General features: G+C 41.5%; 1 protein-coding gene across 7 annotated transcripts in view; it reads left to right on the forward strand.

The window, feature by feature from the left end:
• The window catches only part of Nrip1 (nuclear receptor interacting protein 1), an 84,169-nt gene that overhangs the window by 41,518 nt on the left and 17,090 nt on the right, over window positions 1-25,561 (forward strand). For 6 of the 7 annotated variants that reach the window (XM_050148784.1, XM_050148782.1, XM_050148781.1 and 3 more), the window contains one exon: window positions 534-654. The gene's annotated coding sequence lies outside the window, so the exon portion shown is untranslated. Of the gene's footprint in view, window positions 1-533; window positions 655-18,668; window positions 18,946-25,561 lie in introns of those variants that run through there. The other variant, XM_050148787.1, reaches the window with a different exon arrangement.

Consider the following 25,561-nt stretch of genomic DNA (forward strand, 5'->3'; position numbering starts at 1 on the left):
CCCAGCACTTGGGAGGCAGAAGCAGATGGATCTCTGTGAGTTCGAGGCCAGCCTGGGCTACAAGAGCTAGTTCCAGGACAGGCTCCATAGCTACAGAGAAACCCTGTCTCGAAGGAAAAAAACTTACTATAAGAAAACCTCCAGCTATTTTTCTTTCTTATTTTCGTTTTTGAAGATGTCTTTAGGGGTACATATAACTATGGGGTGGGTCATAATGGATGAATTTGTCAGAACACTAGGAAATTTGCAATTAAAGTAATTTAACAGGCACTTTATCAACAACACATCCTTGTTATGGTTCATTTTGTCGTAGCATCTTCTAAGAAGCTGATGTATTTCTCCTCAGCAAAAACCTTTTCATTCCTTTAATAAGCTGATAGTCATAAGAATTTTATATTTGTCTGTCAAATAGCTCCTTTTACATTGAATTTGAACAATGAAAGATTCTGAAATAAATATATTGAGTGTCACAAAATAATATTCCTAAATCCAGTTTGGAATGGTTGCCAACCTGTCCTCTTCCTGCTCTTAAGGTGCACGATTGACCGAGGAGGCCGGGAGAATCTGAAGACTCCCGATGACATCAGAGCCAGTTTTCAGCAACCTTCTCAGCTTCCTTTCCCACATAGCAGAGGCTCAGCCTGGAAACGGACGGTGAGAATCCTTTGCCTCCATTCTTTGGCTTCCTCATTGTGGCTTTAATGTGTTTAAGAGAGTTCTTTCTCAGTTACAGTTACCAGGTCTGTAGTCTGTGTCTTACCTGTGTGAATTATTTCTTTAGGCAGTGTACTTAAAAAAAACATATAAGATCCAGTCTAAGGAATTTGCAGTAAAATGTAAGCAAATGGTGAAAATTGTTGAGTGTTTAGAACCAGAATTCTTGTGAACAGAGATGGGTCGATTACTCCTGTAGAGATGGCATGAACAAATAGGGTGTGTGGTGATGATACTTGATTTGTTTTATACCCAGATCCATAGAAAATGCAAGGTTAATATCAGAAATAGTAATGCAGTTTCATGCAAAAAGTTATTATTGTTTGAAGAAGAAAATGGAAGTGTTTAATTATTGTGAGCATCTCATAGGCTATGTCTGCCATTACTTGTATAAAGTGGTTACCTCCTGTAAGGCACTTTTGAGAAATGATAAAACATTTGGTTTGAGTTAACAAAGGAGGTGAGCGACTAGTAAACTCCAGTTGAAACGACAGGACTGCTCTTCAGCCTTGGCCCTCCCATGATTTATTCCTGGTCTCCACAGTCTGCAAGCGAGAGAAAGCCATCCATGATTGTATTTGTAAGTTCTCAGGAGGAGTTTGCGTTCAGGTAGAGAACTGGAGACCCCTCTCTGGTCAGAAGAAGTAGCTGCTTCACCCCAAATCCATTTTGTATGAACTGATGCAATACTAGGAAACAGGAATGGTAATTTCGAGCTAACTTCTATTCAGAAATCCTAGGGGTGAGGGTAACTTAACTGCTCTCCTTAATGTTTGTCTTCTGGCAAAGAAAATCCACAAAGCATTGTGTTTTAAAAACTGCATAAAATTAGCAGTGTTGGGTTGCTTCTCTTTTTTCACATCCACTTGCTTCCTCTGAGGTAGAATTTACATGGACCCTGCTTCTGTTTATTAACAAGGGTTATTTTGTTTATGCACGCTACGTGTTCCCATGCCGAACTTTGTTGATTTATATGGTGAAACCTTGGACTCCCTTCTCAACTTTAACGTTGGCCAAAACGAATTTCAGAAGGGGGCCCTCCCAGGTGTAATGAGGTTGTTGGCATTCGCCAACACCCTTACTTTACTGAGTTCCCAGAAGCCGCAGTCACGCTGGTGGTGAGCAGATAAACTTATAGGCAATGCAAAAGGCTTAGAAAATTGGCAAGTTTAGCTGTTGCGGTGGCCCTGTAATGCAGCACTGGAGACTAAGAGGGGGGCAGTGTTGAGTTCCTGGCCAGACTGGTGAGAGGCAGCCTATCTCAAAAAACGACGTGGGGGAGGGGGAACTATCATGTAGATTTTCATTCTAAGTAAAGTAAGATTACTGAGACCAGTGTACAGCTCTGAAAATATAAAAATTCATCCTCGATAGTGATTTACTTAGTTACTTTTGATCTTTTCTGTATCCTTAACGATTTCAAGATTTTTAAGATGGATATGTGTGGTTTTTATTTTCTAAAATGTATTTTTCAGAGTTGGGTATGTAGCTCAGTTGTTAAAGTACAAGCCCAAAACCCTGGGTTCAATCCTAACGTTGCATAAAACTAGACGGAGTGCACAGGCCTGTACCACCAGCCCAGAGGAGGCAGAGGCGGGAGACTGGATACAAAACCACCCTTGGTTACACAGTAAGGTTCAAGCCAGCCTGAGGTACATTATATACACACATATACGTATATATTATACACAAACATATACTTGTTCTTCAGAGCCATGGTCAAATAAGATTTGGTATTTCCAATGTCGTTAGCAGTCTTGCCATCAGTAAGGGGACAGTGTCGCCCTAAATAAGATCTGGTAGGCCAGTGTCTGGCAAGTTGAAGATACATGTTTTCTTTGTCATAGTTTATCATATAACCACAAAAACACCAGTCATACTTTTAAGAACAGTAATATCTTTTTTTTAATGAAGAAGCGGATTGAAGAAATGATTAGATTATTAAATATTGGAAACCATATAAAGCATGGACGGTGTCTGAAGCTTTTAATGTCCTATGCTATTTTTTTCCATATTTGTTAGCTCAGTTCTTTCAAGAAATGGAATCATCATAGGTAGTAACTAACAAAAGAAATTGACCCTTAGTAGGTGAAGTTTTGTAGGACTCTATTCTGAGCTCTACCTGCTTTCTTTGTCCAGTAATCATTGGCTTATTTTTATTTAAAAAAAATTAAACAAAAAATGAACATCTTGGGTAGACTTGATGGTAATTAACTGAGAGTCAGTTTAGCTTAAATATCTGAACATAATAATTTTTCCGCAGAAGGAACTGCTTTTGAGATAGGCCTTTACACTACAAAGATTTGTATATAATGTAATTTCTCTAGTCTGCTTAAATTGTAGGTGACTTTCAACAAGTGTTTTGAGTATTTAACTTTTATGTTGGGAAAGAGATGTATAAAGACAGGAAAATGGGCAAAGATTTCGTTGGCTCTGATAGGTCGGGATGCTGGATTGCCTCGGTCAGCAGGAAAAATAAATACATGGAAATGTCTTCCTAAAACTTTCTAAAATGCTTCTGGGGCTAGCAGCACCGCTGCACATAGGACGTGGTCTGCCATGCCTGAGTTCAGTCTCCCAGACCCACGTGGTAGGAGAGACCTCACTCCTGCAAACTGTTCTCTAACACACACACACACTCCGGCATGTGTTCTCACTTTAAACAAATGGAAAGAAAGATTTAAAAAAAATAAGTAGTCTTAAATAATTACTACTCTTTCAGATCCAGAGATTTCCCCCCCCCCATCCCCAGTGGAAGCCTGACAGTCAGCTATTATAGAATTCTCTAGGTACCATACACTGTATTGTATGTGCACACCTAATTTAAAGCTAGCTGCAATAAGAGATTAACAACAATAATGATAAGAAGAAATAATGTAGAAAAAGTAGGGTGTAAGAAACCTTTTGTGGAGATGTCTTGAGGCACCTCACTTTGCACTAACTTTGCTGAGCCAAGGTGACTGAAACTGGAATGCCACCCCTTGGCTCTGTAGAGATAATAATGCATTACCGTTTACTTAGCACGTAGCAGTTTGTCAAAGCATCTCAACTTCTGCACAAGGCTGCAAGGATGTGGTCCAGGCAAAACCCAGATCAGTCCATTTAATTGGAATTAATTGCCATAAGTCAAGTTGGCTGCCACCAACCGGTTTGGCTGCCCTATTGGAGCGTCGCTGGCTATGGGCAACCCTGGTAAGAGGATCTTGATGCTTGGCACAAATGAAGTGTTGTTAATTTCCAACATTACTCCCATCTACTTATAATTCCCTTTCTCGCAGCCAGCCATCTTATTTCAGAGGCTTAGCCTTTACCCTTTACCGCGGTCCTTGCCCCAACGTCTTAACCACCAAATTCCCCCAAAACGCCGATGTATTTGTGTTGTTTTTCTAGACATTTAATACTTGAGTGGTTGTCACAGCCTAACCATAGAAAGCCAACAAAACCTTCTTAATTAATCCTGACATCATTACAATGGGAAAAGCATTAACATTCCTGCTGGATTTGATATCTGTAAAGAATGGTTGTTCCTTGACTCTTACGAATAATTAAAACGACTAGCGTCATTTGGGAGGGAAATCTTTCCTGTACTAAACTTCCGGATGTGCTTGGAATTTCTGCTATTCTCTGATGGGTCCAAATGACGTAAATAAAACAATAATGCGGAACCGGCTGTAAGCCCACTTTCTTGAACAGACCCTGGTCTTTTACATTTGGGTGGCTAAGTGGTTCTTCTTGATGTGTGTACTCTTGGCCATCTGAACTTGGCATGTTTCTAACAGCAAGGGTTTTTTTTTTTTTTTTTTTTTTTTTTTGGTACTCAAGATTTCCACTTCTGGTATCAGACTTAACTCTCATTTTCAAGCTGCTGATTCATTGTGTTTCCACCCAGAAAGCTGGTTCCTGGGGTGGCGTGAGCAGCAGTGAGAAGTCCTGTGTCCTACATTCCCCTTGTCATACCTACCGAGCTGTCCTCTAGGAGTGCTTTCCCGTGTGTGCACAGTGAAGGCTCAGTTTCTCCCGAGTTTGCAGGCCATTTCCCTGCTCTAATAGCATCCACTCTGGTTTTCAAAGGCTTCTGGTGTGTCAGTGGAAATGAAGCAAAAGGCATACAGATTGCACGTCCAAATATTGCACCAGCCGCTAGCAGGTCATGGTAGTAGTGCCCCACCCTGGGAAAGTTCCTACTTACTAGCAGATTCTGTTCTTTGAGGAGGTGACAGTGTTTCTAGAATGTGCTGTGTTACCTCTTCCTTTCTTGATCTCATGGTCCTTCATCCTCTAAAGCGTTTCAGTTGGTAGCACCCTTGGCCCACTCACATGCCACCTCCGTGGACTACTGCCTTTAGAATCAGTTCCCTTCCCCCCCCCCCATATGTTTAACTTCAGTGCTTTCTTCATTTTCTTCGTGTTTTTGTTTGACCGTTAGCCCAGTATGTTGTTGAGTGAAAAGCTTGTAAAACCAGTGCCAACAGGCGTGCCATTGGTTATCCTTGCAGCCTCAGTTCTTACCGAACAGCAGCTTCTTCGTCAGCATTGACCAGACCATCTCAATGGTAAATTCGGAATGATGTGACTGCCAAGATGGAAAATGTTCCAACTCCCCCGTCATCTATTCATTTCAAACAGATACCCTTTTCTTTCAAGTAAATCTTGGGGATATTTCAATACAGAGAATACCCCCCCTTATCTTTTTTTATTTTGTCTTTTGTGGTACCAGACATGGAATGTATCTAAGGATTTGTGCATTTTAGGCAATTCTCTACCATTGAGCCACACCCTGAACTGAGGACATTCCTTATCTGTCATAGTTTACAATGGACTAGAAAACAAACATTCCCTTTGAAGACAGTCAACATGCTGCTTCCTGGCATTTTCCCCAGTATATCTTCAGTGTTTCTTAAACTTCTTAGCTCTACTTTATATTTTTAATCAGTTGAGGACCCAACTGAGGTTTTTTTTTTAATTTTTATTTTTGTCTAGGTCAGCCGTAACACCTGTTATTTCCCATATGAGAAATTTTAACTGAGAAAAGTTTGAAATGCAAAAATGCTCAAAGATGCAATTCCCTTGTCATTAACACAATGGCACGTGGCTTCTGAATGACTACACACATCATGGTACACACACTAGAAAGAGGCGCCGGAGCACACAGCATTTAATCTCATAAAGGCCGTCTTGACCTCTTGTGCACCCTGAATAAGGACCCTTGAGTATCCTGGCCCACTTGAGACCACTGTTATGGAGTATTCACTTTCCAGATTTCCAGCAGAATGTTCCAGCATTTTTTTTAAACAGGACCTAACTTTTGTGTTTTAGATTTGTAAGTTTTCTTCTGAACTTCAACAGAGTTCATCATGTTACCCACCCTTCTATTAATGTCTAGACATAGAATGTGCTGGAACCTCTTACCAGTGTCAGCTTGGCAGTTGTACGACAGAGATGCTTACTCAAGGAGAAGTTATTTTATTTGTGGACACTCATAAGGTCATTCCTAGTCATGCACTGTCAGTGACCCTGGCTTTCAAGAGCTGTCCCTTTTTATGACTGGTGAGACTCCATGTCCTCCTGTGCAAATTCTTCCCATTCGAGAGATTGTGGGAAGTTCGGCCATTAGTGAAGTTTTACGATGAAGTCTGCCTTCTTTGGGGACAGTGATAGGCTCCCCTTAAGTCTTTCTTCCTCTTCTCCTCTGCGTGTCCTTCCCTTCCTCTTGCCTCAGCCTGACCCCAGATGCTGGCTCTCCTTTTGCTCTCTGGCAGATACTTCCTTGGCCCTAGTGACTCCTGCTTTTTTTTTTCTTCACTCCCTGCTCTCTTACCTTGGCTGATACTCTGTTAAATTCTTTCTGAGGTCTTAGCAGGACAGTCAGTCTCTAGAGGATTTAACGACTCTTCAATTCTCTGAGTACTGGGTCTTCCTGAGAGTTCTGGGAATGCAAGCGTGGACCTTGCAGCTAAATGGTAATCCCCAAATGACGACTCATCAGACTCTTGATTTACTAACAGCACATAGCCTCTTATTGTATGGTGATGTCACGGCGGGAGCTGGGGATTTAAGATGATTGCCAGCAATAATCTTAAGGCACAACACAAACTCCGCAGAATATTGGGAGTCTTAATCTCCTAATTTTTTCTTCTAAACATAGTAGGCTCTCAGTAAATGTTTACCAGGTAGGTTTTTTCCCTCGCTAGTGTTGTATGAAACTCTTAGCTTCAGCAACTGTGTAATAATTGAAGCCAGACCTCTACTCCACTTGCTCACTCATAGCCAAATAGCCAAAGGAATATGCCTTTGAGCTGGGTGCGGGGGGCACATTCCTAGAATCGTGGTTCTTCAGTCTTCATCTGTAGAAAGGTGAGTTCAAGATCACCCCAGACTGTGTAGGTTGTGAGACCCTTGCTCAGATAAACAAAACAAACAGAAAGAAAAGCAGAAATATGCCTTCACATTCACATAAAATGGTATATACTGTTTTTATAATAAGCAAAGCCTTTGCCTAGTAATAAAGACTGTATTTGAATTACACCCAGTTAATATTTTAAGTTCTTCCACCAAAGTTTTTGGGTTTTTCCTTGAAATTTCATGTAGATCTTCTCAGCCCAGTATTTTTACACACCTATGCTAGAAATCTAGTAGTTATTTTGTTTTCCTCTTTTACCATTCAGGAACATCTATTTTGTAGCACGTTTGTGAAACAAATTGTGTCTTAAATCTTCAATCCCGATTGCATTATTTTCTGGGATGATTTTGACTTTGCTGCCCACAGCTTTAACTTGACTGTGATTTCTTCTCTGAACCAACTGGTCTACCCTATCTTCTCTCTAAACCAGCTACAATCCTACAGCTTCTTTTGTTTTCTTGTTTTGTTTTCTAAATATCATTTAATCATATCATTTCCTCTAGATCTTCCATTCCCACCAGATAAAGGTCTAAGATCCTTGGCACAGCCTTGACTCAAAAGGCCTTGGTCCTCATAGCATTGTTAGCCTAATCTCTAGACACAAGAGATAGTCACCCCTTCCTGTTCCACCTCCTCTGCTCTGCCTTCAAGTACACTTCTGTGGCCCAGAATAGTTGCTGTTCTCTTCTGGTGGGTTAGCGCATGCATACTCCTATCTTTAGCCGCCGTGCGCCACCATCTGCATACACACAGGGAATAAAACCCAGGTTATCCCTACCCGTTATGTTCAGTGCACCTGTTATATGTTTCCATCCTAATGCTTAGTAGTGTATGATCCCCGACTTTTGGTGCTGAGAACAAAGAAAGGGTTTGTATGTGCAATGCACAGTCTTGGTATATGTTCACCAGGTATTGCAACCCTTGCCCTGTATTTTTGGCAGCCACATGCCTGAGTTCAAGTGGGTGAAAGTGCGACTGATAATCTAGCAGAATCTTGAACTTACTTATTCTGTTTTTCGGAAGGGAATAATTTACAACCTCTTGGGCTGACATAAATTCCAAGCCTCACGCTAACTACTCTTTTTTGTTCATTGTGCGGATGTGCACATGTGCAGAGCAGGGAGCAACTCTGTTCTCTCTCTCTACCTTCATTTACGTTCCAGGCATCACACTCAAGTAGCCTCGCTTGTGCAACAAGCGCCGTAACCTGCTGCTGAGCATCTCCCGGTCCAGAAACAGCAGTGCCCGGTTGATTCCTCTCAACTGCATCCTGAGTGCGAGGATTATTTTGAACAATCTTTTGTTTCAGTTTTTGAATGATGATTTGACAACTTGCCTGCTATCGCTACTCAATAAACTATGAAGGCCTTGCCTGGGGAAGACCAGACACCGGCCTCTTTTTTGTCTGTTTTCTGTTGGCTTTAGCAAAATAGCCAAGGCTGAGTAAGGGAAAGGGGAACGAAAGTGTTTCTCGGGGTCCTGTGTACTGCTCGAACAGTCTGAGAGCATTCTGTGACGTTTGTTTGGCTTCTGGTGATGGCTTCTTGGGGCATGTAACATAGCACAGAGGACTTCATGTGGGGAGAGAAAAATCCCACCAGCTAAATGCTTACTTCTTCCTTTATAGGGGTCTCACCTTCATGACATCCTTTAATCCTAATTCCTTCGGCAGGGAAGGCGCCACCTGCTTAGCCCCATTAGTGAATGAAATTGAGGATGCAGTTTCTAACTCATAAATTTGGGGGAGACATGTTCGGCCATGGTGAGCCTAAATTGCCACTATCTTCTCTTTTGGCCTGTGCCTGGAGATTCTAAGAACAGTGACAAAAATGGCATGTTTGCCTCTTACAAGAAAGATGACTAGGCATTACCGCGTTTTCTCATGTTCCCTCTCAGTATGCTCATGGTCCTAAGCAGGATACATGATACTGTTTGATTGACATTGTAGCGAGGTATGTGCAGTTGCCTGACGGCTGTGGTTTAACCAGCCCAAAGCTTATGCTTCACAACCTAAAACTGCTAGATTAATGTCAGTGGAATGATTTCCATAGACTTAGGCTGCCATTGCCTTACAAATCTAAAAGATTTAACTGTAGGTTAAGTTTATCTCTCTGGCAGTAATGTATAGTCACTAAAAAATATTCAACTTGAATTCATTGTAAGCAGAATGGAAGGACTGTTTATTTTTGAGGGCTAATAGTTGCCCCATCCTGTTTGTGTTTTCTCGCTTACATAATTTGTTAGGAAAGAGTGCTTCCAGGTGAGCCATCCCTCCAGAATGCCTGTGATTTGTTCTGTCCTGCTCTGGAAGGGTTAAGGGGAGACTACCTCCTGTCAAAGACCTTGTTTTTAATTTTGCTTCTCACACTGGCACTGATCCTGCTAAGAGCAGCCCAGATTAGTTCGGGAAACCTTTGAAGAGATTTAAGACGTCCTTCAGCCAGTTTGAAGGTTTTTGTCTTGCAAATCCAGTACAAGGGCGCCTGCAGGCATCTCGACCCTTGCTGGGTTGCTGCTGCCGCTCAAGGTCACGCTAACCCGCCCTGTGACATTCAGCAACAACAACAAAAAAATTGTGCTGTGAAACTGCTCCAGCATTCAGCCAACCAAAAACTTCCTTAGTGAGGAACTGGGAAAGAAGCCTGTTCCCCTCTCTTCAGTCTTTCTTTTTTGGGGTGCTTTATGAATTTTTCTTGCTGTAGGAAATAATCCCGGATTTCTGGTGTGTGTGATGACAAGGTCATTTCTTAATTAGAACACATGTAAAGAACAAAGCTAAATGGTTTCAAAACAGCTTTGTAGTTGATGGAGAGGATTTAAATTATTTAAAGAGATAGTCACCCAAGTATGATGGAAACTGAATTCTGAAGGCATTAACTCTTTCCTTCCTGTCTGCTTGCTGTTTCTTTGCTAGCTTCTTGTCTGACATTGCAGGGTTGCATTCTAAAATTAAGAAAATTTGTGTAAATGCCTATTTTATTTTATTTTTGAGGCAGAACATAATTTGTCAATCTAATCTTAATCCCGAGACAAACTTTGAATTGCGTTTTCTCTCCAGGACACCTACGTTCTGGAAATTTTATCAAATGGCCAGAGGAAGAACTCTTCCCTCTGGCAGCTGTGATTTATTTGTGCTGTGCTGGAGGGAGGTGAGTATAGGACGGCTGGGTCACCTTCCTTTCTCCTCCTGACTTCACCCATTTCTGACGGAGGTGGCTTCCAGAGCATTTTAGCCCGTTTCTTTAAAATCACCAGTCTCTATCCTTCAGGTTTCTCAAGTTTCAAGGAATTGAAATGCATTTAAAATGAACTTTACAAAATTTGTTTCTGACCGCAGTTGACATTTGAAGGCTGCTGATACCACGTCCGTTAATCCGCAGCAGCCTTATTGGATTCCCTTTTCACAGCGGGTTGGTGCTCTGCATGACTCCCCTTCTGTTGTGGGCTGTGCAAACTAACCAGTAGCCAGCCTGGTAGAGTCCAGCAGAGGTGGTTTGTTCTACTTGAGACTTCTCATGACACTGCTGTAGTATTGCGGCCTAATAATGAAAGACAGTAATTTTATTGTTATCTTTATAGGTTTTATGTATATATATATACATATATATATGTACATATACAATTAACAATAGTTATTTCCCTATATAAAAATTACATTTGATATTAGTTTTATGATATTAGCAGAATAGTTTCCTCAGAACTCAGACCCCATTGCTCCCTCAGGTTGATGTTTTTCTGCAAATAGGACTGAAGTGGAGTCTAGCCAAGTAGTTTATAATGATGTATAGTATGTTCAGCTTGACTGTTTTAACAGATATTTTTGATATTTGTGGCCCATACTAAGATGTTTACGTTTGAGTGGCTAGCATGTTATAGGACTATCTAGATAGAATTCATTAGACCTGTTCTTCTGAAGGATTTTCTTCCTGTCAAGAAACATGTGTTTGAGTCCATGAAAAGAAACAGGATCCACATATCAAGACATGCATTTTTAGGTGTGGATGGATATCTTAAAGGATTTCAGGTTTGCCAAAAGACATATTGGAAGGGAATCTCTCTGCAAGGACGCGGTGCTGTGATTCTCTGACTTCTGCCCTTGCCTGGAGTCTGGTATGCCCTAAATGTCATGTATGACCCATGATCACCTGCTAGTCATTTCTAATTTACTGTCCTAATTCATCGATTTGTTATCACTAATTGTTCTTCATTTACTTCTGTGGAGTTTCCAGTACCTAAAGGGTTGAAAGGTTGCTCTAATTGGCACCCGCAGCTGCTCTTTCTTTTGACAGGGGATAATTTTGCAGCCTATGCTTTGTGTGACAGCTGCCTAATTGGGCATTCTCCCCTTGTAGCAAGCCTGCCTCCTCCAGCCTCCCTGCTGACAAATGGAGGTGGATTATAGATGAGGACAAGCTGACCCATTCGACCTTGCTGAGACAGCGGGGAGGGGCCTCCTGCTACTTGAGGGAAGCTTTAGGTCATTTAGAGGACAAGGTCAGGAGCCAGGTGGAGAAATGACATGATATCACATGACAGTAGCCTGATGACTTGGTCAGCATGTCAAGGACAAAGGTATCCGTATTGATTAAGCATTACTGCAATACTTTACTGAATTCCCTAGTATTTCTTAGTTGTTGCTGCTGATTTTTTTTTTAAGAAAAGGGAAGAATGCATAGTAAATAAAGGGAGCTTGCAGAATAAGATAGGCAGTATTTTAACAGTGGTGGAGCATTTGTTTATATGAAAATAGACTTGGTTGAGGAAGCTTCCTAATGAAGTTTGTTCAGTTGTATGGAGCTTTCTATTCTCTTCTTAATTATAGCTTAGTTTGCAGCCCTTTGAATACCAGGACTTTTCAAGGTATTCAGACGGTAAGGCAGACAAATGAAAATCAGGTAATGTGTGTTGTTAGAAAAGTATTTAACAACTTCTGTCATCGCCCTACCCAATGACTGGCGTGCCTTTTGTGTGCTGAATAAAAGAAAAATAAGCCAAATGAAAATGCCTAATTACGAAGAACCTTAAAACTCTAGATTTAAGATATCAGATACACTCCCGTGCCTTCAAATTATCCGGTGTTACAGATACTCTTTAAACCTTTCCTGAGACCTGAGAATAATTTTTAAATAGCATGGACTTATTCTTAGTGTAATAGCTTCAAGATAAATGGATTATTTTTCACTGTTATTATTAAGGCACATACTTTTTTTTTTGAAGTAGGTTTGAGCTATTCCATTTTCAGTGTAAAATCAGAGGAATCCATTGCTGAATCTGTTAACCCTTTCATCATACTTGAAAATTCTGTGTGTGAGTTATGTAGTGGGTAGCACAGTGTGTGATGATGTCTCATTTTTAAAAACAGTATTTTAACACAACAGATCATGGTTCCCTTCAGTGGAAAAACAATTGTTTTTGGATGCTGTTAGATAGAAGTCCTCCTCCGTTGAACAGTGGCAAATTTTATCCCCCTGAGATTAAAAACTGAGGAATGATAAAATACGATGAATTGTTTCACAGAAGTAGACACATCTGTGTTTTCATGGTGTGTGTGGTGTGTGTGTGTGTGTGTGTGTGTGGTGATTTTGCCCGCACTGTGCATGTGCTGCGCTGTTCTCAAACCCTGACTCGGGCTTGGTGGAGGTTTAATCCTGTGCCCTTGTACATGTTCACTTGATTAGTAGTTGTGGTGTTCTCAGCAGAAGACATACCGCCCTCCTCCTTGTATTGGTCGGGACCCGGGCATTGGGGAGCCAAGGCAAAGGAGAAAGAAAAGAGGTTCTGCATTAGTATTCTACGAAAGCCTTACTGTCTGCAGAACAAATTGATTGCTCCGGTGTACCTGTGCTTGGCACCACTGCTGTGAGAGAAAGGTAGGGCTGTGATCTGTTTGATTGTACGACATATTGTGACACTCCAGGAATATTTAACATGCGCTCTTTCTCTGGCACGTGCTATAAGTCTAAGGAAAGGAAAAAAGAGAAAGAAATGAATGAGCGTGTATAGGAGGAGTAGGCTACAGCTTGGTTCACTTCAGCCATGAGTTCATTCGAGTAAGATAATTTGGCTAAAAGGCAGCCACTAGGAACGTAAGCTGATTGATAACGAAACCCTGGAAAATCTTGAGGCACTAATGTGTTTCCTTGCTCGAAATGTGTCAGGCAAAGACGCGATTCGCGCCAACTCTGTGGGATTTTAGCTGTGAAGTAGGAGGGGTCGTGGAAATTGTTGTGTATGTAATTAGCTTAGGAAATTATTTTCAGTACATCATATTCTTAAAGGTCCAGTGGAGAGCAGAGAAGTAGTAAGATATTTCATTTTAAAGAGAAGAGAAACAGCTGCTATGTTGTCTTAAATTGCATTAAGGAATGTGATATTTAGTTTATTCTTTTGATGGTTCTGTATAAACATTATATTCTTAGATATCTGTGGTAGGAAAAGAAATTACGTGGTGTTCTTTCTGATCGCTTTAAACACAAACAAACCAAAACACTGAATTCTTTTCAGATTGGGACTTGTAGTGGGCAGTTTGGGGTTGTCTATATGAACTGATGGATGTTGTACTATGTTTAAGTACGGTTCGCATTTCTGCAGTTAGAGTTGGGTCCCTTGCTATTCCGAGGCGCTCAGGAAACGTGGTCACTGCCTGTCTGGCAGTGTGTACATCTGTCTTGTGAGGGAAAAGAAGCGAGCCATCCCTCTTGTCCCCAGGCTCTTGCCACATGTGAACTGTGGTTGTCCTCTGCCTCCTTTGCCCATGACTCAGGCTGCTGAATACAGCCCAGGCACTCAATCTCAGAGCAGAATGCATCTGCTAATACAATGATGAACTAAAGTTGCTTCATTATTTACTCTTAGATTGTTGAAATGAGTTACTGCTTTGCATGCTTACATTAGGTTTCGCTTTAATGTAAATGAACACATGATTGTCCTGTGCTTACTAACTTTGAAGCCTTATAAAGACTTCCAGCTACAGATGGACCTGTCCAGGCCATGGGCAGTGATCTAATTATGCCCCCCCCCAACCTATGTAGTTTTAAGCACAATGGGGGAGGGGAGGTACAACAGCATTTCACACATTTGCTAACCTCAAAAACAAATATACAAATTCTGACATAAAACAGTGATAAAAGTTTGATACTTCAGGTCTTGATGTCTGGTGAGGAAATGATATGTTTTTTTAAAAAATCCTTTTATATTACACCGCAAAATTAGCATTATTAAGGATATTTTTAATCAAATATAGCCATTAGTTGTCTTAGTGCTGTATTTTAGTGCAACTAGTTTGTGGATTTCCAACTATCAGAAAAGATAGAGAAGACATAAGCACAGAAGTAAGAACAAGAATATTTTATTTTCCATCATAAAAAAAAAAAGTTGTTAAAGTCTTTTCTGGTTTTAGCTTTAAAAATTTTAGGTACTTTTAAAATTTTGATTTTTTTTTAGAAAGTTTTAAGTCTTTTTATCTATTTATTTATTTATTTATTTATTTATTTATTTATTATTTTACCTCGTATTGACTTTGTTCTTTGCCAGCTTCACACAGGTATTTAGTGTGTTCCTGTTACCCTTCCTGCCCACGCTCTCAATCTCCTTCCATTCCTGTTGACCCTCACCTTCCCACTCCCACTCCCTTTGTCTTTCTGTTTTGTGACCCAGGCTGTGTTAGGGGCCACTGTGTGACGATGGGTTTATCACTGTTCACTGGGGCCCTGGTGGACTCACCTTAGGAACACAACGACAAACAAAGGATGGAAGTAGTGGGGCAAGGAGGGAGGGTCACCAAAAGGTTGAATGGCATCCTCATGGAAACTGCTCTGTTATAAGCCAATTTAAAAAACATATAACTTGAAAATGCTAGAGGGTTGGCATCATACATTGGCTGGAAGATGCTTCCTCTAAAAGCCCAGGGTTATTAAACAGAATTCCCAAAACATCTCCTTATAAGTTGTTAGTCTTTCACACTTTTGAAGCAAAAATTAGGCATGCATATATGTACACACATGTACAATTATGCATATATGTACAAAGACACCATAATAACTAACCAAGGAAAACAGGGAGGGAAGACTACAATTACCAAAGAGAGGTTGGACTTTTATATTTTCTTGTTTCTTATCAAAGACCAAGGACCAAGGCTGTTTTGTTTTTCAGAGTGTCCGTGGTGCTTACGTGTTGCCTGGCACATACTAGCTGTTCAGTAAATTGTTTCTGAACAACTGCAGATAGAGACCCCTCCTGCCACACACTTCCTTTCCCTCGTCTGTTTCCATCGTTGGTTTGTACTGAGCCTAGAGAAATGAACTTTCCATGTCGGTTTTGCTTCTGAAAGTACTGTAGGGATTGAAGAAACAGAAGTTCAGTTTTTCTGAATGAGCCATGATACCGAGTCTTCAGCTTCTTTGGCTTTAGTCGTTGAGATGTCTGACTGAGCCTCACGGTGGTCCTCTGCGATTATATCCCTGGAGCCCTTTACCACAGTGGTCGCTTGCTTTGTTCCTGCTCATGTGCTGACATACTGTGATATTGAATGTTTTTAAGGCTTTTTTTCTAAAGTTATGACTTTCCTGTCGTTTCGTTTGTGAACTTAGGTGTCTTAACTAAGATCAGTTAGTTGTTTTAACAGTTCAGGGAAACTCTATGCCAGTTTTAGTCCACAAGGTCTAAGTAATTCAGGAAGGAAGTTATGACGATTAATTGAAGCCATAAAGTGAAAATTATTCATGAGGACATCATGTGTGTGACACGTTCCTAAACCTACTTAATAAATAAACTTCTTTGTTATTTGGCATTTAACTTTTATGTGGGCCTGGACCAGTGCTCCTTAAACACCAGAACCAAGGAAAAATACAAATACCAAAGTGTGTTGTTAGGGTTTCTGTCCTGCCTGGTTTCTGTCCTCCCACCAGGTCCCACAGCTGTTTAGCCCCAAAGAAATCACACAGAGATCTATATTAATGATAAACTAATTGGCCCATTAGCTCAGGCTTCTTATTAACTCTTATAACTTATATTAACCCATTATTCTTATCTATGTTAGCCACATGGCTCGGTACTTTTTTCAGAGGGGCAATCACATCCTCCTTCTTCCGTGGTTGGGACAGGATTGGGGAGGAATGGGCTTCCTCCTTCCCAGAATTCCCCTGCTGTCATTGACCTGCCTCTACTTTTTGTCTGGTTGTCTCGCCTGTACTTCCTGCCTGGCTACTGGCCAGTCAGCGTTTATTTAAAACATAATTGACAGAATATAGACAATTGTCCTGCACCAGAAGTGAAGTTTGCTTTTTGTATTTTCTTGTTTCTTATTATAGAAATAATAAACAGAGAAGCTGGCAGAGTAAACGTCAGAGTTAACGTAGTCTTGAGAGCACCGGACTCCTGTAGGTTGCTGCTTTGCTCAGCATCCAGACTGGGCCTGACTCATGTGTCCTCTAGCTTCTTGAAGCTGCCGTTCTGTCATAGGATTGCCACTGTTTATTGATTTCACTGACATATTCATGTTACTCAAGTTTTACACCTTTAGCCACAATTAAACGAGTTTATGACTAAATAGAATATAAACTGAAGTAAAATGATGCCATGCATGAACATATGCGTGTTTGCATTTGTGTGTGTGTGTTTTATGTGCATATATATCATTTACTATTACGGATTGCTGCCTAAGGGTATAAAACCAGAATTACTTTTCTGCCAAGGATAGGTGACAATATTGTGTATCACCAAGAAAAACAAAAGTTTTAAAGAAGATTTTATGGCGATCTGTAATAAATTTCTGGATAGTCCATTCATAAATAGTGTAGTCTCTTGATTTGTGTTAGGGCGGTGTCTTCTTAGGAGTGTAGTCAACCTGGGCTGAGAGGGGTAACACTTGCTGGATGGACAAGGAGGCTTTCAAGGCCAATTAAATACTGAGCTGCCAAGGCCGTGAAACGGGCTGGCCGTAATCTCATAGAGAGGTTAGACTTCTGGGGTGGAGTGGGTGTCTACCAGTCTGTCCCTCCAGATAAGAATCCAAGGAGGTCCACAAAAGAAGTCATAGTTTGCGCAGCTGACAAGACTTGATTTCACCATGGGCGTGTCGGTCCCATCCACTTAGGTTCAATGGCAAAGTTTTACTTGCAGGGGAAAAATGAACAAAGAATTAGAGATTCTCGTAGGAAGCCAAACCAACTAAGCGTGGAGGCAATGAGGAAACCAGTGTGTGCTGGACCCCTGGTTAGGGACTTGGTCTGTCACATGAACACAGATAAGGCTTTTAGCTTACGCGTCCTCGAGTTGGCGGTTTAACTGTTTCCAGTCCATCCAGTTACGGGAAAGAAACCTCCAGGCGGGGTCCTTGAGTTCAACAGCTGGGCAAAGTGTCCCAGCAAATAATCTCCTCTGCAGCATGGGCTGTTTCAGCCACTCTCCTAATGTTACCACAAGGATTAGCTGCAGAGACATAGAAGAGCCATGGAGCATCACGTATGAGTTGGTGACTTTGCAGTCACATTTCCCTTTTAGACAGACGTGCCTCCACTGAGGTTTGCTGATGGCACTTTTTTTGCACTCATTGCAGAGGGTTTGGTCAGGACACTCTATTGTCATGCCTCCAGGAGCTGTGCTGGACTTCAGAGTGGTTGCTAGCTACAGTTTCTCCCTTTCACTCACACTGGGTTTTTTTTTTGTTTTTTTTGTTTTTTTTTACTAATTTTTACCTATTAACTTTTGCTTCTACTTAACCTACAATAAAGCTTGTGGCTTCAATAATAATATAAATTTCTCCAGCGCACGTATTTTGTCTCTGTCAGTTACATAATTCTTATTTGTATTGTTTTTCTTAAGCTACATATCAAGTCTGGACATAATTTTTGGCGAGCAGATTTCCATATGTCAGGGAATTATGTGGTCTCAGTCAAAACTACACTAATGTTCTGGAAAAATGAGCGGTCAGAGTGGGAAGAGACTGTTTCGCTCAGGTCGCTGCTTTTGCTTTCTTTAGGTAAATGCTCAGTTAACAGACTCTGGGCGTCTTGTTTATTTTTCCTTTAATCGCAGAAATTTCTGAGCAATTAAAGAATTTTGAGTAGTTTTTAAAATTATCATTTTTTTTTAAATATGGGGGCAGCGTGACTTTCGAGAGTGGCTGTCCAATTGATTAGCAGTCGGGTGGCCCCTCCAGCAGGCACGAGCATGGGATGTTAGGCCTACCTAATGTGATGTGAGTTTTCCTGTTTTTTCATACAGTCTTCTGATTGGAAAAGAAGGAATTGTTAATTCTGTGGGGCATAAGAACAACCATTTCACTTATATAGTATAAAACACCTTCGTGTTTACAGGGCGGTTTGAATAGTTGTGGAGGGCTTTTCCTTTTTACCCCCTGCAGGGAATCCGTACCCATTGTTTCTCGGAATTCTATGCGTGTGTTTGTGCGTACTTCATGACTAGACAGGCATTTGCTTGATAAAATGTGCCTCAGATGCCCTATAAAGAACAGAATAAAAATAGCCATTTCCTTATAGCAAGGAAAGTCTGGCAGTGGTGGAAGACTATGGTAGTTTTTTTTTTAAAAAAAAAAAAAGAAAATGAGGGAAGAAAATTTAGACTGTGAAGAAGGCCCAGCACAACGGGGTCTCCTGGGCACATTGTCTGGGAATGGGTGTAGAGACTGTTCAGTTGTGGAAACAGGGTCTCCTGAGCAGTTTTCCAGGGACTGGGTGTAGAGACTTAGCTGTGGAAAGGCTTGTTTCAGGAAGTGACATTTAAGTTGGCGAGGAGAAGCAGGCTGTGGAGCCAGTCATGAGAGGAACCAAGAGGAGCTCTCTGGGAAGGAACTGCACACTTTGAAGCCTGAGGTGAGAAAGCACTATCTATCCACGGTCAAAGATGCAGGGGAATCTGTGTGACTAGAGCTGCCGGCCCTGTGTGACGGCAGGAAGCCATGCGTGGCTGTTCCCATTGGGGAACACAGTGCGGGTGAAGGACACAACATACAGCTAAAACAATCTAGTAAGCTTGAGAATTTGTATTGGTTTTTACATGTTTTGGATTCAATAAAACAATATTTGCTAATTTTACCTCTCTTTCAGCATTTAAAAGAGTTCCATTAGGAAAATTAAAATTCTATCCGTGGTCTTCTTTACAATGCTGACATTGGCTGGAGAGAGGGACTGGATGACGTGAGCTTACTCTTCAGGCTGACCGTGGCGGTCAGGCCTTGGATTCTCAGTAGTGGGATAGAGAGGAATTTCACTTTAGCCCAGATGCAGTCAGCCGCCTACCATGGGACAGGATAGAGTGTGTGACAGCGAGCTCTGGCTACAGTTTGTAGGATGTGCTACAGGGGTCCAGTCAGGAATAGGCGTGGTAAAACACACATGCGCAGGCACAGCACAAAGCCAGTCAGCACCACAGTCGTCAGGTGAAGAAGGTGTGAGTGTCGGCCTTGGGTCGGATCACAAGCCTGAGAGCCAGCTTTTTGTCATAGCCGTGGCATAGTCAAGATTTGCAAAGTTAACTCTCTTCCCAACCTCCCGCAATCTTAGGTTCACATTAGAATAGTTTATAAACACACGCTTATGATCTAAAGCGCGTACTTATTTGTTGGGGCTGTGTACACCTCAGCTCTCCAAGGCTTACACATCTATTTGCTTCATGTTACTGGTGTTTTTTTCTTTGTTTTGTTTTGTTTTGTTTTTCTCAAGGAAGGTCTCACTTGTGTGTGACTTAGGCTGGAGCTCACTGTGTGGCCAAGGCTGCCCTAGAGCTCATGGCAATCCTCCTGCCTCAGCTCTCCAAGTGCTAATACTGTGTGAGCCCTTTTCCCTGACTTCAACAGTGAATTTTAAGGAAGTTAAACTGTTGTTTTCTTCTCAGTTAACAGTGCTAAGTTTCTGTTGCACCATCTGTCTGCTTGCCTTTTACAATTATGTAGTTCAAAGTCAATGTGAAGTAAACTCTTACCAATGTATAAATCTTCATCCACATATCATATCATATATGATATTACCAATATCGTAGATTTCTGTGTTTTCATCTCACAATTTGTCATGCAGATGTGCAGAACTCAACTTGACACTTTTATTCTGAATACAAACTCCAAGACGTTCTACTTTGTAATGCTCATGCTATCAAATAATCACACTAGAAAATAATTACCAAATTTTAGTGCACCATAGGGTTTTGTTTCCATCAGAATGAATTGTTTTGTTTTGAGTTTTTCTTTTGTTCCTCTGTGTACATAGTTTTTGGAGGGTCGTCTTTCTCCGCATATGAGCTTTCTTGTTTTGTCACAACCCCATTCTGCAGGTAGACATGAGACAATGTCAAGTTTTTTGTTGTTGTGGAAGTTCGGTGTTCTTCCCTATAAACAAAATGGAGAAACCTGACTGCTTTCATCATTTCATAGTTCACCATCCATTTTCATATAAACCATACACAAAGTAAACTTGTAGATTGTTTAAATGATATCTTTGTCTCTTGTTTATTTCAAAAAGAGTTTATTTAGGTTTTGTAACGTATTCATGAGGATGAATTCTGAGCACTTATTCAGTGAGGACTTATTCCGAGTAAATAGCTCAGGGTAAGGGGAAAAGGGAAAAAGAGGCCTCGAACGAAAGGCCTGGATGGGGTTGCTTAACCTGTTACATGTAAGCGGACAGTATTTTCAGTCATCTCTCGGCTTCACCCATGGGGTGCTTTGTAAGCCTTTGTCCTGTACACATGGCCTTCAAGACTGCTGTGGGGAAACTGAGTGGGAGAGTGGCCCCTTTGTATCTTTTCTTTTTCCTCTCTTTCCATACAAGAGTGTATCAATGTCTTTCAAAAATAATATTCATTTTCCGACTTGTAATTGCTTGTATGTGTGTGTATGGGTGTAGGTGTGTGCACACGAGTGCCCGTGCTGCAGAAATCAAGAGTATGGAGCCCCCTCTAGCTAGGGATCCCCTGTAGGTAGAAACAGTGGCAAACTGCCTACTGTGAAAGCTGGGAATCAAATTCAGTGTCCCTGCAAGAGCAGTACTTGCCCTTGGCCACTGAGCCATCTCTCCAGACCCCCTGTATTAGTCTCTTCATTAGAAGCAAACTTGGAATCATGTGTAAATGTTTTCCTTTTAATACCCATCATAATTATCATTAAAACTTTACTGCAAAAGGTCTGCGGTGTTACCCGGAAGGGCTGCTTCCTTTTTAGAAGCGAAGGAAGATTGAATAGGCGTTTTATACCATCTGGAGTAGGAAGTGCATGCTTGCGCCTGGAAGGAACATCTGTGCTAAAGGGCAGAGCAGAGCAGCAAAGGCCAGGGCTCACATCCCGCTGTGCTAGCCCTTTGCAATATAAGGAGGTAAAATAGTCAGAGCCCTGGCAGGAGCTTGCCGAGGAATCATCCAGTGGAACTTCTGGAGCCCTCTGCTTTTAAACAAGTTGAGCAAAGGACACGGAGGAAAATAATGTGCTTTGTTTTTCTTCAGTGTCTTTGGTAGCAAGAGTTTTTAAAAAAATCGGCCCACGTGGCCTGATCTAGGCTTCTGTCTCACCCCCTCAGCCGAGTACTGTTAGCAAAAAGCAAGGTGCATGAAGGAAGTGATTTAGTGCAGTGTGGCCAGAGAGCGCGAGCAGCAGAACTTCTGCCTCTGTTTTCCCACAGTATTCTACCATGGAATAATTAATGCACCTGTCTGTAGCTTAGCGAGTGTCTAAACACTTTGGGCAAGGTCTGTAATCTACGACTAGGAGCTTCCAAAGTTTAGGAAGAGTTGGAGATGCGTAAAGGCCCGGTAGTTTACAGAAGCAGAAGAAACGAGCTGCTTCTAGTGCCCAGGTACAGACAGCCTTCCCTGGCCGAGAGTAGCCCTTCTCCCCATTCCCCTTCACTGATGAGCTTTGATATAGGGTGAGGGCTGCTTGCTGTTAGATGTCATATCTGTTTTCCATTCAAAACAGGGCCATATTTGTCCAGTGATAGTACAAGTCGGTTAAATCATGATCTATCCCACCGTCTATCTCAACATCTTAACATCTGGCCTTGCAAGCCAGTGGCAGCTTCACATTCACCCACCGTCTTCTCAAGAGTAGCTTGGGATTTTACATCTGCCTGCACACACGGCTTGAATTCCATGGTCTCTTTAAGGCCTCATCACCTCTGCTCTGGTTTTTACTTTTGCTTCCTGACATGGACTCTTAAGAAACCATACACATAACACTAAGGCTTCGAAATTCGCACTCCCATTCACAGTTAAGCATTAATAATTGCATTGCTTACGAGGAACCCATGGTCTGAAGAGATGGCTCGGCCTTTAGGGGCGAGTAACCCATCTCAGTACAGCATTTCCCAGGGCTATTTCTTTATTTTTAGGTTCCTTTTTGTTGGGAAACTGAGAATGAAGGTGTTAAGGCTGTAGTGTAGTTCTTCAACCGCTTTTCATTTCGGGTTCGAAGCCTTTCGGGTTCTGAATGCCAGGCGTTTAAGCCCTGAGAATTAATAAGGTGGAAAACCTTATTACGTCAACCACGTAAGAGCAGGAATGAAGGGAGGCAGGAATAAAGGGGAGGAAGAAATGTATGCTTACCTCATTCTGGACTGGAACTGCCGCTGGTGGCTCTGAAAGACATGACTGAATCTCACCTGATGGATGTCCTTCTGGTCTCAGGTAGACTTGGAAAGTGAGAGAAGGGAAATGGGCAAGGAAGTAGGATACTTAAGTTCTCTGACGTCTCCTGTACTGTGGGTTGATGGGAGGATCCACATGCTTAGATTCCAGTGAAAAGATTTGCCTAAATCTGAGTATTTACTGGCTGGAGTCTTAATCGTTCTCCTTGTGTGTAAGAATTTATATAAAAAATTTCAAGTTCAGTTTTCCCAGCACCACCCTGCTCTCACACACACACACACACACACACACACACACACACACACACACACACACCACATGCATGCAAGCTTGTCCATAATATGGTATTTCTATCCATGTGTTTGCAGTAACTTTAAGTTACTAAAATTGTGTAACTCGTATGAAAATAAAGAATTATCTACTTTTAAACTTCACGGGATAAGAATTACTAGATGCAGGTAATGGTGCCTTATAAAGAGGTCTAGTCTCACCGCGTTTGTTGTTGGTTTTGGTGGTGGACAGGCACATGCAGACATCCTCACCAATGGAAGTACAAAATCCGCGGTGTAGCTACTTTGGGTCTGCTTAATTTCGCTGTGATGTGTGATTTTTTTTTTTCCCCAAAGATTTTCTTTTCTTTTTTGACAGGGTTGGGGGAGTGTTCTAGTAAATTTAATAGAAAATTTTGAACTACATTTATTGGGATAGAAGGGAAATAGTAAAACGATTTAAAGTCAGAAGTTCTTCACCATCGTTGAGTTTCGCACAGCTGCAGGGCTAACTTCAGGAAAGGACATGTGGAGCCAGATGGCCAGTGCTGGCCTCCTTCCCATTCCTGCAAAAGATATGTTATTCCCTCCCAGGGTAGTGCAGGCAAAGAGCTGATTATGGAATTAAAACAACCAATGTCCAATTAACCCCTGTTTTGGTCAGTGTTTCCTACACAGTTTGAGTAATTGGCATCCTTTCATTCCATCAGGGGAAGCAGCTGGATTCTTGGTTAGTGCAGACCCCCGGGAATAAGAAGGCTGAAATGCTCTTATCATCAGCTCTGCCCCTACCAACTTAAGAGTGACCTTGGACATCTTATTTCCTTCTTTGTGCCATTAACTTCCCTTATTTGAAAAGTGGAGATGTGTATCGCTCTTTAACCATTCCTGAGAGGAAGTTACTATAGGAAAAAATGAGAATAATAGCATTTCTATTGGCAGAATTCTCTAGGATCGCAGATTTGATGTGTGGTCTGTTTTTCACATTACGAATACAGTATCTCAGCAAAGGTATGGTTGCATGGGGCAGACACCACCTCAACCAAGTTCTAGTGCAGGGGAGTTTATAACAGACAGGCACCGGCTCTTCAGGAACATGGCAAGAGTCTTCTGCTGCTCCGTGAAACGGGAAGGCCGGGCTCCATTTCTGGGCTGGTGTTCTTTCTCTTCCACCTCTCACTTGTGACTCTGACTTCTCTCTCTGCCTATTGCTCTTCCATGCGCTTGTGAAATGTGACTTCATCAGAGCCACACCTAATGACATTTTCTTTCTCGGCATTCTACATCCTAGGAGAGCAAATGATTGGTGTATTTTGGTTAAGTTAATTGGTTTAAGAAGAAGGTCTAAGCCGACTGTTGGTGGCACTGTCTTTAAATCCCAGAACTCGGGAGGCAGAGGCAGGCAGATCTCTGTGAGTTCAAGGCCAGCCTGGGCTATAAGAGCTAGTTCCAGGACAGGCTCCAAAGCTACAGAGAAACCCTGTCTCAAAAAACAAAGGGGGGAAAAAGTCTGTAAGCAGCGTAATAACCAGGCTAGCTTAATATGAAACAACAAATTTTAATGAAGGGATAGCTTACAACACCAGGGATCCAGCAATGAGCAAGAGATACAAAGAAGAGAGCAAAGGGACTCACGCTTGCCAGATTTATATGTAAACATTAGCCCGAGGCAAAACACCCTCTAAGGGGCTGGGCTATCCCTACATCTCCCCCTTTTGTCTAAATAAGACAGAACTAAACCAAATACAACTATATACAATAATAACAAATAATAAATATAACAAACAATATTGAGAACAAAAGTTTTGCTAAACATTCTATCTCAAAGAGCCTAAATAATGTAGAGAGTAACTACAATTATATAATCTTCAACTCCGTCAAAGATCTGAGAAGGGAATTAATATTACTTAACAAACGAGAGATATCCAAAATGTGCAACAAATGACAGAGACAACTGACTACCTGGGCAATCACTCAAAGTCTCGTTTGCAATGTTGAGTCAACCAACTTTGGCTAAGGCCTAACATAACTGACATACCATTATTAAAGGCAAGGAACTTTCTTAGAACTATCCTACCCTGTCTTGGCAGGATAAGACAATCCTGTTTCATCCACTTATGGATATTCTGTATCTTTGTCAGTGGTTGAGGTATGGGCTTTTCTTAACCCAAAGGCCAGTTCTGCCAAGAAGACAAGCTCCCAGTGGAGTGTCTTTGGTGCTCAATGTTCTCTCGGGAGTAGAGTGGCGTTGCCAGGAGTAATTGTGTCTAGTTGGCACAGAATTCTAGGTTAGATTAAAGGCCATTTTCTACAGCTCTTCGAAGAGGCTGAAGATTATACTATCTACACTAAATATAATCTCTATGTATCTAAAAGACCCGATTAATTCTCGCCCTCTAAGGGGCTGGGCTATCCCTACAAAAGTCTAAGGAAAGAAAACTAAGCATCTTTCTTTTCTCTTTGCAATTTCTCTTTGATTTAAATCTGTAGCAAAAGATTATACAGTTGCAGAATTTTCTGGGTTAATTACCTTGTGTCATGTATACAAATGTGCCCACCTCACAGGTATGCACTGGATATACTGAAAGAT

The sequence above is a fragment of the Alexandromys fortis genome, unplaced genomic scaffold (assembly GCF_014885135.2).
Source record: "Alexandromys fortis isolate MF-2015 unplaced genomic scaffold, M_Fortis_MF-2015_v1.1 scaffold_4, whole genome shotgun sequence".
Classification (NCBI taxonomy): Eukaryota; Metazoa; Chordata; class Mammalia; order Rodentia; family Cricetidae; genus Alexandromys; species Alexandromys fortis.